At 48.8% G+C, this 21,048-nt stretch overlaps 1 long non-coding RNA gene across 1 annotated transcript; it reads right to left on the bottom strand.

Moving 5' to 3' along the window:
- Positions 1-547: 547 nt before the first annotated feature.
- LOC129694903 (uncharacterized) lies at positions 548-3,332 on the bottom strand. The gene is made up of 2 exons (XR_008723064.1): positions 3,191-3,332; positions 548-749 (listed from the first exon to the last, which is right to left on the bottom strand). It is a non-coding gene; the product is annotated as an uncharacterized LOC129694903 (long non-coding RNA).
- Between the last annotated feature and the right edge of the window lie 17,716 nt (positions 3,333-21,048).

Here is a 21,048-nt window from a genome sequence, read left to right as displayed (position 1 = left end):
GTGCGGCGGCCATGTTGGGTGGGTCGGGTCCGGCCGGCCATGTTGGGGGGGTCGGGTCCGGCGGCGGCCATGTTGGGTGGGTCGGGTCCCAGGCGGCGGCCATGTTGGGTGGGTCGGGCCCAGTGCGGCGGCCATGATGGGGGGGGCGGGCCCAGTGCGGCGGCCATGTTGGGTGGGGCGGCCATGGGTCCGGTACGGGCCATGTTGGGTGGGTGGGTCCCAGTACGGCGGCGGCGGCCATGTTGGGTGGGTCGGGTCGGGTCGGCGGCCATGTTGGGTGGGTCGGGTCCGGTCCGGCGGCCATGTTGGGTGGGTCGGGGCGGGTGCGGCGGCCATGTTGGGTGGGTCGGGCCGGGTGCGGCGGCCATGTTGGGTGGGTCGGGCCCAGTACGGCGGCCATGTCGTGTAGGCCCGGTGCGACGATGAGGCTGGGCGGTGTAGGCCCGGTGCGACGATGAGGCTGGGCGGTCCCGGAGGGCGGCGAGGGTCGGTGGAATCAGCGATGGGGAGGGGGTCAGATCCACTCCATCCAGGTTTTTTACCCGGGCTGGGACAGACGACAACAGCTTCACACTGTGACCCAAAGTTTGTGTCCTGTCCTGCATCACCCAAGGCGGCAGAGACGTTATAGGAGAGGGCAAGCACCGTAACAATGTAACTCACGATGGTTTGGGTAACATTCAGGAATGTCTATGCATGTTACATCATGAATATTACTGAAGAACAACGGTCTTGACCCGAAATATAATCTATCCATGTTCTCCACAGATGCTGCCTGACCCGTTTGGCCCAGTCACGTTTGGCCCAGAGTAGGACAATTAAAAATCAGCAACAATAGGGTTAAGGTGAGAGGGAAAGATTTAATAGGAACCTGAGAGATAGGTTTTTCACACAAAGTGTGGAGGGTGAATGGAACGAGCTGCCTGAGGAAGTAGTTGAGACAGGGACTGTTGTAAGGTTTAAAAAACATATCGACAGGTTTGTGTGATCCTCTTCAGAGCCTTTCTTCGCAACTTGAAACGCCACCTATCCATGTTCTCCACAGATGCTGCCTGACCCGCTGAGTTATGGTGCAGCAGCATCTATGGAGCGAAGGAAATAGGCAACGTTTCGGGCCGAACCGTCTGGAAATAGGCAACGTTTCGGGCTGAAACCCGGAAGGGTTTCGGCCCGAAACGTTGCCTATTTCCATAGCTCCATAGATGCTGCCTGACCCACTGAATTACTCCAGCACTGTGAAACGTCACCTCCAGCACACAGATGTGTTACTCCAGCACTCTGTGAAACGTCACCTATCCATGTTGTCCACAGATGCTGCCTGCAGTTGCTTGTTTCTCTGTGTTCAGTGTATCATTCTTGCATCTTAAGACTCAGTATCATTCTGCATCTTAAGACTGTCCCCGCTATCATAGGACACAGAACAGTCCAGCGCAGGAACAGGCCCTTCGGCCCGCAATGTCCGTGCCGTACATGATGCCAAGGTAAATGAATCTCTTCTGCCGGCATGATCCGTATCCCTCCATTTCCCACATATCCATGTGCCCGTACAAAAGCCTCTTCAGCACACGGTAATGTGCTCCAGGCATCCACCACCCTCTGTTAAAAACATTGCCTCACACATCTCCTAGTCATAGAGTGATACAGTGTGGAAACAGGCCCTTCAGCCCATCTTGCCCACACCGGCCAACATGCCCCATCTACACTAGTCCCACCTGCCTGCGCTTGGTCCATATCCCTCCAAACCTGTCCTATCCATGTACCTGTCTAACTGTTTCTTAAACAATGCAATAGTCCCAGCCTCAACTACCTCCTCCGGCAGCTCGTTCCATTCACCCACCACCCTCTGTGTGGAAAAGTTACCCCTCAAATTCCTATTTAATCTTTTCCCCTTCACCTTAAACCTATGTCCTCTGGTCCTCGATTCCCCTACTCTGGGCAAGAGACTCTGTGCATCTGCCCGATCTATTCCTCTCATGATTTTATACACCTCTATAAGATCTGCCCTCATCCTCCTGCGCTCCATGGAATAGAGACCCAGCCTACTCAACCTCTCCCTGTAGCTCACACCCTCTAGTCCTGGCAACATCCTCGTAAATCTTCTCTGAACCCTTTCCAGCCTAACAATATAGACAATATCTTTCTATAACACGGTGCCCAGAACTGAACACAATATTCTAAATGCGGTCTCACCAACATCTTATACAACTGCAACATGCCCTCCCAACTTCTATACTCAATACTCTAACAGATGAAGGCCAATGTACCAAAAGCCCTCACCTTAGTTTCCGATGGCTGCATCCATATTGTGACCCCCCCCCCACCCCCATCCAGAGGCACATTCATGCCTGCATTCACACCGTCAAAGCCCACACGTATTGTGTATGTATAAGAGATTGATTGAAGAGGACCTACCGATGCAGACAATGTCCATGAATCCATACATTCCATAACAGATCTGGAAGAGAAGGTCCTGTCTCTGCCACTTTGCTGAAGGACTGATTGTTGACCACACCAACCAAGAGATGCTTGCCATCAGGAACAAGGATCCAAGGATTGCAGCTGCAATCTGTACTCTCTCAATCACTGTCAGGGATATTGCCTGCCACTGAAGAAGGAGCAGAAAGAGATCAAAGTCTTTAATACAGGAGTAAATCAGGGCCTTTTTATTTTCACCATGTAATTGATAGTTTACTTATATAACAAACATGAATGTAAAAGCTGCACATTAGGGATTGGCAGTGAATATTCGTACTGCAATCAATGTAACGAGAATGGGTACACAAAATACAAACTCAGCATGGTTTTACACAGGATAAAGGTGGCAGAGAAGCTTCTGGGGGAATTGCAGAGGGAACGGTTGCAGACAGAGTTGCCAGAGGCTGGACAAATGGAGGTGAATGTGGAAGAAAGAACTGCAGGTGCAGGTTTAAATCAAATGTAGACACAAAATGCAGCCTGAAGAAGGGTCTCGACCTGAAACGTCACCCATTCCTTCTCTCCACAGATGCTGCCTGACCCACTGAGTTACTCCAGCACTCTGTGAAACGTCACCTATCCATGTTCACCACAGATGCTGCCTGACCCACCCGCTGAGTTACTCCAGCACTCTGTGAAACGTCACCTATCCATGTTCTCCACAGATGCTGCCTGACCCGCTGAGTTACTCCAGCGTTACTCTGTGAAATGTCACCTATCCATGTTCTCCACAGATGCTGCCTGACCCGCTGAGTTACTCCAGCGTTACTCTGTGACTATTTTCCCTTCACCCATCTGCCCAAGCCCACTCTCCCCCCTCATTTCCTATGTTCCTTTTCACCCATAAACCTCTCTCTGCCTTTACATTTCACTCCTCTGGCAGCTCGTTACATACACCCAGCACCCTTTGTGTGAAAAACTACCTCTCAGGTTCCTGTTAATTTCTGCAATATTGGTCATAAATGTGGTGCATAAATGCTCCAAAATAAAGCTCAGAATGCATCAGGGAGCATCTAAAACCCCTGAGCTTCCAGGGCTAACCCTTAAGCGGGCCCTGAACTCTGGCATCGAGGGACTTCACGCTTCGAGCTCGTGATGTGCGCAGGGCGAACATTATTTCACATTAAGTTTTTTGTAATCCTGTCATGCCACCCCCCTTTTTGAAAAGCTTCGTACGGGCCTGGGTTAGCCTTTAGTTTTGCCATTAGCCCCCCACGAGTGCCGCGCTTCTGCTTCCTGTCGCACCGTCTCCTCCTCCTCCGAGTGCGGCCAGTGCCGGTAGGAGACTCCGCAGCTTCGTAGGCCGCTGGCTCCATCCAACGCAGCAGTCCGAGACTCCGTAGAGTATTCAGAGTGACCCGATCCACCATCTCCGAACTGCTGGACGCACGCAGTTTCAACACGGATTGACAGTCTAGTGCCGAACAGCGACCATCAAACTCTCCGGATTGAATAAGTAAGTGAGTGATTTATTTACCTTTAAATTTCTGCTACAGTCGGGAGCAGCCGCAGCCGAGTAGGGCACCGCCATCTTTCCCCAAAACCAGATGCAAAAACCCTGAGATTTTTACCATTTCGCTAGCGATTTAACTTTTAGAAACATAGAAACATAGAAAATAGGTGCAGGAGGAGGCCATTCGGCCCTTCGAGCCAGCACCGCCATTCATTGTGATCATGGCTGATCATCCCCTATCAATAACCCGTGCCTGCCTTCTCCCCATATCCCTTGATTCCACTAGCCCCTAGAGCTCTATCTAACTCTCTGTTAAATCCATCCAGTGACTTGGCCTCCACTGCCCTCTGTGGCAGGGAATTCCATAAATTCACAACTCTCTGGGTGAAAATATTTTTTCTCACCTCAGTCTTAAATGGCCTCCCCTTTATTCTGAGACTGTGGCCCCTGGTTCTGGACTCGCCCAACATTGGGAACATTTTTCCTGCATCTAGCTTGTCCAGTCCTTTTATAATTTTATATGTTTCTATAAGATCCCCCTCATCCTTCTAAACTCCAGTGAATACAAGCCTAGTCATTTCAATCTTATGACTCATATGACAGTCCCGCCATCCCAGGGATCAATCTCGTGAACCTACGCTGCACTGCCTCAATCACAAGGATGTCCTTCCTCAAATTAGGTGACCAAAACTGTACACAATACTCTAGATGTGGTCTCACCAGAGCCCTATACAACTGCAGAAGAACCTCTTTACTCCTATACTGAAATCCTCTTGTTATGAAGGCCAACATTCCATTAGCTTTCTGCGGAGAGATATAAATAAGTCATCTTCTCTTCTGTGGCCATTGCAGGTCAAATAGAAACACATGCACTGGTCCATTCTGCCCTGTTCAATTATCCTGCTTGTAGCACTAAGCTGGCAAAGTAAGAATGAGGAAAAGGGAACTGCAGATGCTGGAATCTGCAGCTAAACACAAAGCGCTGGAGTAACTCAATGGGTCAGACCGCATCTATGGAAGGAATTGAAAGCGGTGGGTTGTGACCCTTTGAAAGACTGTAGAAAGTAGAACTCAGTATTTTATATTTCAGGAACACAGGTAACATTGGTGAAAGGAAGGATGCAAACTCAGCAGAAATTCGACACAGAGAATCAAGGGAGTAGGTGGTAAATTGTGGTGGGGAATGTGGGGGAACATGTAAGGGTGAGAGATAACACTGACAAACAGAGTATCTGGGGAAGCTTGAGGGAGAAACTGATGATCCCTGTTCCACAGTTTGCACAATCTCATTCCACTAGCTCCTCTCTGCTGAGGTCAGTCTCCATGTTCTCATGTTGATTTCAATCCCATCTCTCCCCCTCTTTGCAGTTCTCTCAATAATGTTTATACCTCCAATGGCCACAAATTCAGTTCTTTAGATAAACCTGAAATTAAAGATACCACCAATGCCAGTGGTGTCTTCGTCTGTTGAGGCCCGTTGTATTTTCTGCCCATTATATTTCTGGAGTACAGACAACAATGTCCAATGCTGATGCATTTTTAGTGAACAAGGATTGATTCTGTAGATGTTCATTTTCCAGTCCTCTCTGTTCACTATAATCCCACTACACAGCTGAGTGCACAGTGCTGCATGTTGCAGTACATTAGTGTGGAGTATCAAACATGTCACAGTTGTCGGGCTGAATAACCTGTCCCTGTGCAGTAACCTCCATACAATTCACCCTTGTTTATGCAGTCATTACATTACTGATGTGTTAATCCTGCCCTGTTCTATCATCCCTGTTTTTAACAGGAAATCCATAGACTGAGAACAAAGGACTTTTCACACCATGGTAACAGGTAACCGTTGTTGAAAGGGCTCAGATGCAAATAGAGTGAGATGGACAAGATACTTTGTGGAGTGTAGCGTGGGCAGGGGGGGGGGGGGGGGGGGGGGGGGGGGTGGTGGGGGGGGGGGGGGGGGGGGGGGGGGGGGGGGGGGTGGTGGGGGGGGGGGTGGTGGTGGGGGGGGGGGGGGCAAACAGATAATGACAATGTTTTCAGCGCAGTTTGAGCAGCAGTACACCAAGTTCAAATCAACCATCATTACATTTCTAACAGAAGCTGCTGCATATTAATTCACCACCGTTCGTGCAATCCTATACGTAACAGGAAATAAACAGACTGAAAATAAAGTACTTTTCATATAACACCTCACAGGTAACATTTTGTGAAAGGCCACAGATGCAAATTAAGCCACAGATGAAAACAAGAAACAATGGGAGTTAGTGTAGTGGGGACAGAGAGGCAAAGAGAAATGTCAATGTAGTTTGAATTTGTGGACATTGCGGTTCTAATGGAAACATTCCACTGATCAAATCTCCCCTGTGCTGTTATCATGTTTATAATGGCATCTCAATGAGAACAAGGTCTGAAAGCAAAGAATGAAAGAATGGGTCGACTGGGCTTGCATTCACTGGAATTTAGAAGGATGAGAGGATATTTTATAGAAGCATATAAAATTCTTAAAGGTTTGGAAAGGCAAGATGCAGGAAACATGTTCCCGATGTTGGGGGAGTCCAGAACCAGGGGTCACAGTTTAAGAATAAGGGGTAGACCATTGAGGACTGAGATGTGGAAAAACATTTTCACCCAGAGATGTGTGAATCTGTGGAATTCTTTGCCACCGAAGGCATTGGGGCCAATTCACTGGATGTTTTCACAGTTAGATTTAGCTCTTCGGGTTAAAGGAATAAAGGTATAGTCAAGTCATGTACTGATTGGGGATGATCAGCCATGATCACATTGAATGGCAGTACTGGCCCAAAGGGCCGAATGGCCTACTCCTGCACCTATTGTCTATTGTCTACAGATGGCCGGATGTACAGGCCACCTCGCCGGGATGGTCGAACACACTCCGTGACATGGACGTCCCGAATCAGCGCTTTCTTACAGGAGACCGCGGCTACAGGATGTTGTAGGCCGCAGGCTGGCGATCGGAGCTCTTCCACGGTGAGGAATCCCGCTCTGGTGGTAAGTCCACGCTGTGCCCGCAGCTAGAAGCTCCGCAGACCATGGCTACGGGATGTAACAGTCCGTGGGCCAGTGATCAGAGCGCTCCCTTCTGGCGACCCCCTTAGTGTTGTATACATGTGTCCAGTGGATGTTTTTCAATATCCTCTATCCATTAAAGATCCAGTAGGCAGGAAAAAGTCGGCTCTCCGTGGAGCAGGTCCACGCACTCCTCCGTGGAGGAGAAAGTGGTTCCCCCCTTGTGTGCAAGTATACAAAGGTATGTTGGGAAACTAAATGTGGGGACTGCAATAGAAACTCAGCGTACTGGGATTAGATGAAGAGCGGTGGGAGGGGCTGGTGTCATTTTTAAACATGGACTTGGTATGGTTGGTTGGATTGGACTGTTCTGTGGTGGCCACTTCAAATATAATCATCCATTTAAATTATATAAGATGTGTTGTATTGCCCATGGTGTTGTATGTATGTGTCCAGTGGATGTTCTTCAATATCCTCTATCCATTAAAGATCCAGTAGGCAGAGCCCTCTGTCCAATGATGTTTCTCAGCATTGTGTTTGTTTTAGGAAGCTCACTGACTGAGAACAATGAACTCTCCACGTCTGAGGCACAGAAAACGCTGGTGAAAAGTCCCAGGAACATTCAGCAATGGATGGAAACAAGGTTGAGGTGAGAGAGGGAGCTCAGACTGGGAGAGTCATAGAATCATACAGTGTGGAAACAGGCCCTTTGTCCCAACTTGCCCATGCCAACCAACATGCCCAGTCGGGAGAGTTCCCCCTCCCCTCACCTCACCCACCATCAATAACACCACAGTCACATTTGTGGAGTCTTTTATGTTCCTGGGAACCTTCATCTCCAAGGACCTTAAGTGGGGGGCTACCATCGACTCCACATTCAAACAGGCACAACAGAGGATGTACTTCCTGCGGCAGCTGAGGAAGCACAATCTGCCACAGGCAATGATGGTCCAATTCTACACGGCCATCGTAGAGTCTGTCCTCACCTTCTCCATCATGGTCTGGTTTGGCTCAGCCACCAAGCACGACACCTGGAGGCTGCAGCGAATCATCCGATCAGCAGAGAAGGTTATTGGCTGCAACCTTCCCTCCATTGACGAACTGTACACTGCATGGGCCAGGAAGCGAGCGGGCAAGATCATCTCTGACCCCTCTCACCCTGGCCACAAACTCTTTGAATCACTTCCCTGTGGAAGGCGACTCCGGACTGTCAAAGCTGCCACAGCCAGACATAAAAACAGTTTTTATCCACGAGTAGTTGCTCTACTCAACAGCCAAAAATCTGTAGCCTCCCTTTGATCTGGTATTTTGTTGGTTCACATGCTTGATCAATGGTGTTTTATCATTAATGTTTTATTATTATTAATGTTTAGTGTTTTCTGAGTCATTCGTAACTGTCTCTGTATGTCATGTTGTTACTTGTGGGCGGAGCACAAGGCAAATTCCTTGTATGTGAATACTTGGCCAATAAACTTACTTGCTTACTTACTTACCAAATGTGAGTATCTGTATATATACACACTGAACCTTTTTCTCTCTCGTTTATCATATTATTTACAGTGTTCTATGTTTACAGATTCTGTTGTGCTACAGCAAGTAAGAATCTAGTAAGAATTCTATCTGGGACACATGACAATAAAACTATCTTGATTCTTGACCCCACAAGTAACAGACTGAAGATACATAGTGAACAGCACAAGTAAACAAGTAAAATACAGGGTGGAGTGAGGGAAGAAATGCTGGTGGATAAAGAGAAGAGCTAGTGAACAGACATCATGTTTATTTTATTTCCATCCATGGTCTCACCCCCTCACAATCTCTAATCCTCTCCATGACTTTAACTGTTATCTCAGCTCCTCTCATTTGGACCTGATAATCCACAAATGTAGTGGCTTCACAACTGGCCCTTGTGCCTTCAGCTGCAAAGGTCTTGTGTGTTGTTTACCCATTATACTTCTGGAGCACAGGGACCAATGTCCAATGCAGCTACAGGGAAAGAATCATTCTGTAGGTTTGCTTTCTAATCTTGCATCGGTTGACTGGGAGGGACTGTAAGATGGTAGATGCATGTCTGACATGTGGGAACCATTTTAAAGTGAGATCGAGAAGTTTTCGGGGCAAACATGTTCCTATGAGAGTAAAGGGTAAGGCTGCCAGGGTTTAACGAGGGATATTGAGGCTCTGGGCAGGAAAAAGGTGACATATGTCAGGAATAAATACCTGGGATCAAAAACAAATCCCCTGGAGTGTGTGGGATGCAGGAGAAAACAAAAGATAAATCAGGAACGCCGAAAGTGAACATGAGGTATCCTGAGTCAATATGTTTATTAAAGTATTTATAGAAAAAAAGGGATAAATCTGGAGAGAATGTGTTCTGAAGGCAGAAGGGGACTCAATTATGTAGAGTTGACGGTGAGGATGACGGACAGGGAAGTCGATGTGGTTTTCATGGACTTCAGCAAGGCTATTACTCAATAACGCATGGTAGATCGGTCATGAAGATGAGATCACGTGGGATCCAATGTGAGTTGGCCAGGGGGGTATTGGGTTGGCTCGGTGACTGATGAGAGTCAGAGGGGGAAGTGGAGGGTTAATTTACAGATTTAAATCTTGTGACCAGTGAAGTGCAGCATGGATTGGTGCTCAGACACTTGGTAATGTGCCGTCATTTACAGTGTTACTCCTGTTACTCCTGGACCCTGTCATGTACAGTGTTACTCCTGGACCCTGTCACTTACAGTGTTACTCCTGGACCCTGTCATGTACAGTGTTACTCCTGGACCCTGTCATGTACAGTGTTACTCCTGGACCCTGTCATGTACAGTGTTACTCCTGGACCCTGTCATGTACAGTGTTACTCCTGGACCCTGTCATGTACAGTGTTACTCCTGGACCCTGTCATGTACAGTGTTACTCCTGGACCCTGTCATTTACAGTGTTACTCCTGGACCCTGTCATTTACAGTGTTACTCCTGGACCCTGTCATGTACAGTGTTACTCCTGGACCCTGTCATGTACAGTGTTACTCCTGGACCCTGTCACTTACAGTGTTACTCCTGGACCCTGTCATGTACAGTGTTACTCCTGGACCCTGTCATTGACAGTGTTACTCCTGGACCCTGTCATGTACAGTGTTACTCCTGGACCCTGTCATGTACAGTGTTACTCCTGGACCCTGTCATGTACAGTGTTACTCCTGGACCCTGTCATGTACAGTGTTACTCCTGGACCCTGTCATGTACAGTGTTACTCCTGGACCCTGTCATGTACAGTGTTACTCCTGGACCCTGTCATGTACAGTGTTACTCCTGGACCCTGTCATGTACAGTGTTACTCCTGGACCCTGTCATGTACAGTGTTACTCCTGGACCCTGTCATGTACAGTGTTACTCCTGGACCCTGTCACTTACAGTGTTACTCCTGGACCCTGTCACTTACAGTGTTACTCCTGGACCCTGTCATGTACAGTGTTACTCCTGGACCCTGTCATGTACAGTGTTACTCCTGGACCCTGTCATGTACAGTGTTACTCCTGGACCCTGTCTTGTACAGTGTTACTCCTGGACCCTGTCTTGTACAGTGTTACTCCTGGACCCTGTCTTGTACAGTGTTACTCCTGGACCCTGTCACTTACAGTGTTACTCCTGGACCCTGTCATGTACAGTGTTACTCCTGGACCCTGTCATGTACAGTGTTACTCCTGGACCCTGTCACTGTACAGTGTTACTCCTGGACCCTGTCATGTACAGTGTTACTCCTGGACCCTGTCATGTACAGTGTTACTCCTGGACCCTGTCTTGTACAGTGTTACTCCTGGACCCTGTCATGTACAGTGTTACTCCTGGACCCTGTCATGTACAGTGTTACTCCTGGACCCTGTCATGTACAGTGTTACTCCTGGACCCTGTCATGTACAGTGTTACTCCTGGACCCTGTCATGTACAGTGTTACTCCTGGACCCTGTCTTGTACAGTGTTACTCCTGGACCCTGTCATGTACAGTGTTACTCCTGGACCCTGTCTTGTACAGTGTTACTCCTGGACCCTGTCATGTACAGTGTTACTCCTGGACCCTGTCATGTACAGTGTTACTCCTGGACCCTGTCATGTACAGTGTTACTCCTGGACCCTGTCATGTACAGTGTTACTCCTGGACCCTGTCAGTGTTACTCCTGGACCCTGTCATGTACAGTGTTACTCCTGGACCCTGTCATGTACAGTGTTACTCCTGGACCCTGTCATGTACAGTGTTACTCCTGGACCCTGTCATGTACAGTGTTACTCCTGGACCCTGTCATGTACAGTGTTACTCCTGGACCCTGTCATGTACAGTGTTACTCCTGGACCCTGTCATGTACAGTGTTACTCCTGGACCCTGTCATGTACAGTGTTACTCCTGGACCCTGTCATGTACAGTGTTACTCCTGGACCCTGTCATGTACAGTGTTACTCCTGGACCCTGTCATGTACAGTGTTACTCCTGGACCCTGTCTTGTACAGTGTTACAGTGTTACTCCTGGACCCTGTCATGTACAGTGTTACTCCTGGACCCTGTCATGTACAGTGTTACTCCTGGACCCTGTCATGTACAGTGTTACTCCTGGACCCTGTCTTGTACAGTGTTACTCCTGGACCCTGTCATGTACAGTGTTACTCCTGGACCCTGTCATGTACAGTGTTACGCCTGGACCCTGTCCTGTACAGTGTTACTCCTGGACCCTGTCATGTACAGTGTTACTCCTGGCCCCTGTCTTCTACAGTGTTACTCCTGGCCCCTGTCATGTACAGTGTTACTCCTGGACCCTGTCATGTACAGTGTTACTCCTGGACCCTGTCATGTACAGTGTTACTCCTGGACCCTGTCTTGTACAGTGTTACTCCTGGACCCTGTCATGTACAGTGTTACTCCTGGACCCTGTCATGTACAGTGTTACTCCTGGACCCTGTCATGTACAGTGTTACTCCTGGACCCTGTCATGTACAGTGTTACTCCTGGACCCTGTCATGTACAGTGTTACTCCTGGACCCTGTCATGTACAGACAGTGTTACTCCTGGACCCTGTCATGTACAGTGTTACTCCTGGACCCTGTCATGTACAGTGTTACTCCTGGACCCTGTCATGTACAGTGTTACTCCTGGACCCTGTCATGTACAGTGTTACTCCTGGACCCTGTCATGTACAGTGTTACTCCTGGACCCTGTCATGTCTCCTGGACCCTGTCATGTACAGTGTTACTCCTGGACCCTGTCATGTACAGTGTTACTCCTGGACCCTGTCATGTACAGTGTTACTCCTGGACCCTGTCATGTACAGTGTTACTCCTGGACCCTGTCATGTACAGTGTTACTCCTGGACCCTGTCTTGTACAGTGTTACTCCTGGACCCTGTCATGTACAGTGTTACTCCTGGACCCTGTCATGTACAGTGTTACTCCTGGACCCTGTCATGTACAGTGTTACTCCTGGACCCTGTCATGTACAGTGTTACTCCTGGACCCTGTCATGTACAGTGTTACTCCTGGACCCTGTCATGTACAGTGTTACTCCTGGACCCTGTCATGTACAGTGTTACTCCTGGACCCTGTCATGTACAGTGTTACTCCTGGACCCTGTCATGTACAGTGTTACTCCTGGACCCTGTCATGTACAGTGTTACTCCTGGACCCTGTCATGTACAGTGTCACGTACAGTGTTACTCCTGGACCCTGTCATGTACAGTGTTACTCCTGGACCCTGTCATGTACAGTGTTACTCCTGGACCCTGTCATGTACAGTGTTACTCCTGGACCCTGTCATGTACAGTGTTACTCCTGGACCCTGTCATGTACAGTGTTACTCCTGGACCCTGTCTTGTACAGTGTTACTCCTGGACCCTGTCTTGTACAGTGTTACTCCTGGACCCTGTCATGTACAGTGTTACTCCTGGACCCTGTCTTGTACAGTGTTACTCCTGGACCCTGTCTTGTACAGTGTTACTCCTGGACCCTGTCTTGTACAGTGTTACTCCTGGACCTGGACCCTGTCATGTACAGTGTTACTCCTGGACCCTGTCATGTACAGTGTTACTCCTGGACCCTGTCATGTACAGTGTTACTCCTGGACCCTGTCTTGTACAGTGTCACTTTAAATGTTTCCTCCCCATATACCTGTACGTGTCCAAATGTATTTTAAATGTTGTTATCGTACCTACCTCAAGTACCTCCTCTGGCAGCTCGTTCCAAATATCACTGAGTGAAAATGTTACCTTTCAGGTTCCTATTAAATCATTCTCCTCACTTTAAACATATTCTCTGGTTCTTCATTCCCCTACTCTGTGTAAAATACTCTGTGAATTCACCCCATCTATTCCCCTCATGATTTTATACACCTCTATACGATCACTCCTCAGCCTCCTGCGCTCCATGGAATAAAGTCCTAGACTAGCCAACCTTTCCTAATAGCTCAGGATCTCAAATCCTGGCAACATTCTCATCAATCTTCTCTGCACTCTTGGCAGCTCGACACCACTTTCAGGGAACCTAGGGGGACAAATACATAATTTCTTGAACATGATAATTTGGGTAGACAAAGTGGTGAAGAAGGCATATGGTGTCATTGCCTTCATTGGACAGGACATTGAGTCAAGGGTTAGGACATCATGTTACATCTGGAGAGAACATTGGTGAGACAACACCTGGAGTATCGTGCATTTCTGGTCACCATGCTATTGGATGTATGTGATGAAGCTAGAGAGGCTGCAGAAGGATGTTGCCAGGACAGGAGTGCTCCAGATGTGAGGAGATCCTGGATGTGTGGGGGCTGTTTCCTGTTTGGAGTGAAGGAGGCTGAGGGGTGACCTTGCAGAGGTTTAGTAAATCACGAGGGGCAGAGATAAGATTGTTGGTTGCATTCATTTTACCAAGGCAGAGATTGGAGGCCTCTTTAGGCTGACAAAACCATATAACAATTACAGCACGGAAACAGGCCATCTCGGCCCTTCTAGTCCGTGCCGAACACGTATTTTCCCCTAGTCCCATCTACCTGCACTCAGACCATAACCCTCAATTCCTTTCCCGTCCATATACCTATCCAATTTATTTTTAAATGATAAAATCAAACCTGCCTTCACCACTTCCACTGGAAGCTCATTCCACACAGCTACCACTCTCTGAGTAAAGAAGTTCCCCCTCATGTTACCCCTAAACTTCTGTCCCTTAATTCTCAAGTCATGTCCTCTTGTTTGAATCTTTCCTACTCTCAGTGGGAAAAGCTTGTCCACATCAACTCTGTCTATCCCTCTCATCATTTTAAAGACCTCTATCAAGTCCCCCCTTAACCTTCTGCACTCCAAAGAATAAAGACTTAACTTGTTCAACCTTTCACTGTAACTTAGTTGCTGAAACCCAGGCAACATGCTAATAAATCTCCTCTGTACTCTCTCTATTTTGTTGACATCCTTCCTATAATTAGGCGACCAAAATTGTACACCATGCACCAGAATCGGCCTCACCAATGCCTTGTACAATTTTAACATTACATCCTAACGTCTAAAGTCAATGCTCTGATTTATAAAGGCCAGCACACCAAAAGCTTTCTTTACCACCCTATCTACATGAGATTCCACCTTCAGGGAACTGTGCACAGTTATTCCCAGATCCCTCTGTTCAACTGCGTTCCTCAATTTGCTACCATTTACCATGTACGTCCTATTTTGATTTGTCCTGCCAAGATGTAGCACCTCATATTTATCAGCTAAACTCTATCTGCCATCTTTCAGCCCACTCTTCCAAATGGCCTAAATCTCTCTTTGAAAATCTTTGAAAATCTACTTCATTATCCACAACACCATTTATCTTAGTATCATCTGCATATTTACTAATCCAATTTACCACACCATCATCCAGATCATTGATGTACATAACAAACAACAGTGGACCCAACACAGATCCCCACTAGTCACCGGCCTCCAACCTGACAAACAGCCATCCACCATTACCAATTTTATCCCTCGTTATCCTTTTAGAAACATAGAAATTAGGTGCAGGAGTAGGCCATTCGGCCCTTCGAGCCTGCACCGCCATTCAATATGATCATGGCTGATCATCCAACTCAGTATCCCTTTGCTATTTTGCTATTAATATAGCTGTAGAAACCCTTTGGATTTACTTTCACCTTACTTGCCAAAGCAACCTCATATCTTCTTTTAGCTTTTCTAATTTCTTTCTTAAGATTCTTTTTACATTCCTTATACTCCTCAAACACCTCATTTACTTCATGCTGCCTATAATTATTGTAGATCTCTCTCTTTTTCCGAACCAAGTGTCCAATTTCCCTTGAAAACCAGGGCTCTTTCCAATTTTTACTGTTTCCTTTCAACCGAACAGGGCCATAAAGATTCTGTACTCTTAAAGTTTCACCTTTAAATGTTTTCCATTTCTCTTCTACATCCGTCCCATAAAACAAAATGTCCCAGTTCACTCCTTTTAAATCATCTCGCATCGCATCAAAGTTAGCCTTTCTCCAATCAAAAATCTCAACCCTAGGTCCAGTTCTGACCCTCTCCATAATTATATTGAAACTAATGGTATTGTGATCACTAGACCCGAAGTGCTCCCCAACGCATACCTCCGCCACCTGTCCCATCTCATTTCCTAACAGGAGGTCCAGCACTGCCCCTCCTCTAGTAGGTACCTCTATGTATTGCTGCAAAAAACTATCCTGCACACATTTTACAAACTCCAAACCATCCAGCCCATTTACAGAATGTGTTTCCCAGTCTATGTGTGGAAAATTGAAATCTCCCACAATCACTACCTTGTGCTTACTACTAATATCTGCTCTCCTTACATATTTGCTCTTCCAATTCTCGCTCCCCATTTGGCGGTCTATAATACATCCCTATAAGTGTTGCTACCCCTTTCCCATTTCTCAGTTCCACCCAAATAGCCTCCCGAGATGAGCCCTCCAATCTATCCTGCCAAAGCATCGCTATAATAATAATAATAATATATTTTATTGTCATTGCACATAAGCGTAACAAGATTTGGTTTGCAGCTTCCAACCGATGTCATAACATAAATAACTAATAACATTTGGATTTAGATATCCCTAGAACATGGATTGTAAAAAGAACAGTAAAACAGTTAAACAGATTAAAGTGCAGATGTGTCTGTGTGTCGTGACCATCTGAGGGAGACAGTCCGGGGGGGGTGGGGGGCACTCAGCAGGGCCGGTTCAGAGCCGCTATAGCTCTGGGAATTAAGCTGTTTCATGAGTCTGGAGGTTCGGGCGTAGAAGGCCTTGTAACGTCTGCCGGAGGGAAGTAGTTCGAACAGACCATTACAGGGGTGTGAGGAGTCTTTATGGATGCTGACGGCCTTCCTGAGGCACCGTGTGTGCTAGATGCCCTCCAAGGCTGGTACCGGTGTCCAAATAATATTCTGCGCTCTGTGGAAGACGCGCTGAAGAGCTCTCCTCTCCGCATCCGTGCAGCTGAGATACCACACAGAGATGCCATACGTTAATATGCTCTTTGTGGTGCAGCGATAGAAGGTTGTCAGCAGCTGTTGGGGCAGACCAGTCTTTTTTAATGTCCTCAGGAAGAACAGTCGTTGCTGTGCCTTCTTGACCAGCACAGCGATGTTGGTGGACCATGTGAGGTCCTCTGAAATGTGAGTGCCCAGAAACTTAAAGCTGGACACTCTCTCCACACTGTCCCCGTAAATGGCGATTGGGGCGTATTCTCCATTATGGGACCTCCTGAAGTCAATAATCAGCTCCTTGGTCTTGGAGCTGTTTAGTGACAAGTTGTTACGTGTGCACCAGTCCGCCAGGTTCTGCACCTCCGCTCTGTATTTTGTTTCATCACGTTGGTGATCAGCCCAATCACTGTTGTGTCGTCTGCAAACTTCACGATGGTGTTGGTGTCGAATGCAGGAACACAGTTGTGAGTGAAGAGGGAGTAGAGCATGGGGCTCAGTACACAGCCCTGTGGTGTGCCGGTGCTCAGGGTGATAGTGGAGGACGGGTGCGGGACCAGCCTCACTGCCTGCGGTCGCTCCGTCAGAAAGTTCAGGATCCAATCGCATATCGGCGAGCTGAGGCCTAGCTGGTGGAGTTTGGTGGTGAGCTTGGTGGGGATGACCGTATTGAATGCAGAGCTATAGTCAATGAAGAGCATCCTCACGTACGTGCCCTGTCTGTCCAGGTGAGTCAGGACAGTGTGAAGAGCCAGAGAGATGGCATCCTCTGTTGATCTATTTGCCCTGTATGCAAATTGATGAGAGTCCAGTGAGGCAGGGATGCTGGATTTGATATGGGAGAGGACCAGCCTTTCGAAGCACTTCATTGGGATTGGAGTTAGGGCAACCGGGCGGTAGTCGTTCAGGTTGGTGACTTTAGACTTTTTCGGCACCGGCACTATGGTGGCTGTTTTCAGGCACTTGGGGACCGTTGCCAGAGATAGAGACAGATTGAAGATTCTCGTGAATACCTCCGCCAGCTGTACAGCACAGTCCTTTAGTACCCTTCCCTGGACTCCATCCGGGCCTGCAGCCTTGCGTGGATTGATCCTACGCAGAGCGCACTGTACCTCCTGAGTGCTCAGTGTTAAGGCCTGTCCCTCCGCCATGGCCGGGGTTATTCCACTCCTGGTGGTGTTGCCAGTTTCGAAGCGGGCAAAGAAGGTGTTTAGTTCGTTGGCCAGTGTGATATCACCGTGGGGGCAGGCGGGGCTGCTCTTGTAGTCAGTGATGTCCCTGACACCCTGCCACATGCTTCTGGTGTCCGCGGTATTGAAGTGGTCTTCCACCCTTTGCCTGTGGATGTCTTTGGCCTTTTTTATGCCTTTGTTCAGGTTCGACCTGGCCGCACTGTAGGCAGAAGTGTCCCTGGATTTAAAGGCATTGTTGCGTGCCCTTAGCAGATCCTGAACCTCCTTGTTCATCCAGGGTTTCCGGTTTGGGAACATCTTTATTTGCTTGTCCACTGTGACAGTCTCCACACAGCAGTTGATGTAGGAGAGCACAGTGGATGTGTACTCCTCCAAGTCTACCTCTGTACCACTGGTAGCCTGTTGTACAAACAGGTCCCAGTCGGTGCGATCAAAGCAGTCCTGGAGTTGTAGGGTGGCGTCCTCGGGCCATATTTTGACCGTCCTTATTGCAAGTTTGGCCTTGGGGATGAGGGGTTTGTATGCAGGCAGCAGAAACAGTGAGAGGTGATCGGATTGCCCCAGGGATGGGCAGGGGAGAGCTCTGTAAGCATCCTTGATGTTGGTGTACACTTTATCCAGTGTGTTTGAGCCCCTGTTAGGGCACTGCACATGCTGGTGGAATTTGTGGAGTGCGGCTCGTAGGTCGACCTGGTTAAAGTCCCCTGCAACAATGAAGGCCCCGTCGGGGTGAGCATCCTGCTGCTTACTGATGGCCGAGTGCAGCTGTGCTAGCGCTAGGTTAGCATTAGCCTGTGGTGGGATGTATATGGCCATGATGATAACCACAGTAAACTCCCGAGGCAGGTAAAACGGCCTACATTTAATCAGTAGGTATTCCAGGTCTGGGGAACAGTAGCTCTCTACTGTAGTGTGGTTGGTGCACCAGTCATTGTTGATGTAGATACAGAGCCCGCCACCCTTGCTCTTACCAGAGTCCTTTGTTCTATCAGCACCATGCAGTGACAGGTTGGTTAGGTCCACAGCCCCATCGGGAACCAGCGCGCTGAGCCAGGTCTCTGTGAAGATCAGCACACAGCAGTGTTTCAGGGATCGCTGGGTGTTGATCTAGAGCCTTACCTCATCCAGCTTGTTGGTGAGTGACCGGACATTTGTGAGAAAGACGCTTGGGAGCGATGGTCTTTGTGGAGCCTCCGTAGCCTGTCCTGCACCCCCGCTTGCCTTCCACGTTTCTGTTTCCACTCCCGGCGCTTGCTCCGTCTCCTGCCCTCCGGAGTGGTGATCCAGGGGGCTGTTCTGCCCAGCTCCATCGGGATTTTGGTGAGTGTGCTGTAGTACTCACAAGCCAGTTTCTCACAGCCACGTGCGATGTTGAGCAGTTCCGTGCGGCTCCATGTGCGACCCGTTGGGATTACGATGTGGGTCCTGGATTTCCTCGTCCTGGAGGTGAGTTTCTTACTATGATTTCTGGGGGTTCTCGGGGTTCTGAGGTTTTTAAATACCTTATTTTCACAGCTGCGTTCGGTACCGGGCTGCTCCGAATTTACTCTGACTTGGGAGCGCAAAGCCGCTGCATCTGAACGCGCTGCAATCTTCCTTCCCTGTAATATCTTCCCTGACTAGCAATGCAACACCTCCACCTCTTGCCCCTCCAATTCTATCACACCTGAAGCAACAAAATCCTGGAATATTTAGTTTCCAATCACAGCCCTCCTGCAACCATGTTTCACTGATCGCCACAACATCATACTTCCAGGTGTCAATCCAGGCTCTAAGCTCATCCACCTTTCTTACAATGCTCCTAGCATTAAAATATACACATTTAAGAAACCCACCCCCTCTTATTCTCTGTTTATTTTATTTTTCTTCTTTCTCCCCTACATGTTGGGTCTGAGTGCTTCCATTCTCTGCCTCCTGCCTCACACACTGTCTACTAGCTTTCTCTATTTGAGTCCCTCCCCCCAACCATTCTAGTTTAAAGTCTCCCCAGTTGCCTTTGCAAATCTCCCCGCCAGGATATTGGTCCCCCTCGAGTTCAAGTGCAACCCGTCCTTTCTGTACAGGTCCCACCTTCCCCAAAAGAAGTCCCAATGATCCAGAAACTTGAATCCCTGCCCTCTGCACCAGTCCCTCATCCACGCATTTATCCTCCACCTCGCTCCGTTCCTATTCTCACTGTCGCGTGGCACAGGCAGTAATCCTGAGATTGTTACGTTTGCGGTCCTTCTCCTTAACTCTCTTCCTAACTCCCTAAATTCTCCTTTCAGGACCTCTTCTCTTTTTTAACCTATGTCGTTGGTACCTATATGTACCACGACCTCAGGCTCCTCTCCCTCCCATTTCAGGATATCTTGGACACGTTCAGACACATCCCAGACCCTGGCTCCAGGGAGGCAAACTACCATCCACAGAATCGCCTGCCCGACCCCCTAACTAGAGAGTCCCCTATTACAATTGCCCTCTTCTTCTTTTCCCTAGCCTTCTGAGCAACAGGACCGGTCTCTGTACCGGAGGCCTGGCCGCTGTTGCTACCCCCAGGTAGGCTGTTCCCCCCCAACAGTACTCAAACAGAAGTACTTATTGTCAAGGTTTACAGCCACCGGGGTACTCTCTAGTCCCTGCCTGTGCCCCTTGCCCCTCCTAATCGTGACCCAGTTGTCCACCTCCCGTGGTCTTGGAGTGACCACCTCTCTGTAACTCCTCTCTATGACCTCCTCGCTCTCCCTGACCAGACAGAGGTCATCGAGCTGCTGCTCCAGGTTCCTAACACGGTCCCTTAGGAGCCCCATCTCGACGCACCTGGCGCAGATGTGGACGGCTGGAGGGCTATCAGACTCCATGACTTCCCACACCTGACATCCTGAACAGTAAACTGCCCTGGGCCTCATTCTCCCCCCTTATCCTGGCTACAATACAAAGTGCTGGATACAATCTGACTCCCAATCAGCTGCTGCCTCTAGTCCGCTTCCACCAATCAGCGGCTTCCTCACTTATATGAAATGTGAATGGAACATTACAGATTTGGGTTCCTCCTCCCCCTGCAACGGTTCCTCTGTAACACAAAGCCCCGCGCTCTGTTTATCTACTCACCGCCCGGACGACACTCCTCCCCTGCAACGGTTCCTGGGCCTCTGTAACACAAAGCCCCGCGCTCTGTTTATCTACTCACCGCCCGGACGCTGCTCTTCCCCCTGCAACGGTTCCTCTGTAACACAAAGCCCCACGCTCTGTTTATCTACTCACCACCCGGACGCTGCACCTCCTCCCCCTGCAACGGTTCCTGGGCCTCTGTAACACAAAGCCCCGCGCTCTGTTTATCTACTCCCCACCCGGACGCGCTCCTCCCCCTGCAACGGTTCCTCTGTAACACAAAGCCCCACACTCTGTTTATCTACTCACCGCCCGGACGACACTCGCCCCCCTGCAACGGTTCCTGGGC

Source organism: Leucoraja erinacea, unplaced genomic scaffold (assembly GCF_028641065.1).
Source record: "Leucoraja erinacea ecotype New England unplaced genomic scaffold, Leri_hhj_1 Leri_84S, whole genome shotgun sequence".
NCBI lineage: Eukaryota > Metazoa > Chordata > Chondrichthyes > Rajiformes > Rajidae > Leucoraja > Leucoraja erinaceus.
Note: the sequence above shows the minus strand (reverse complement) of the source record. Positions and strands in the feature narration are given on the sequence as shown.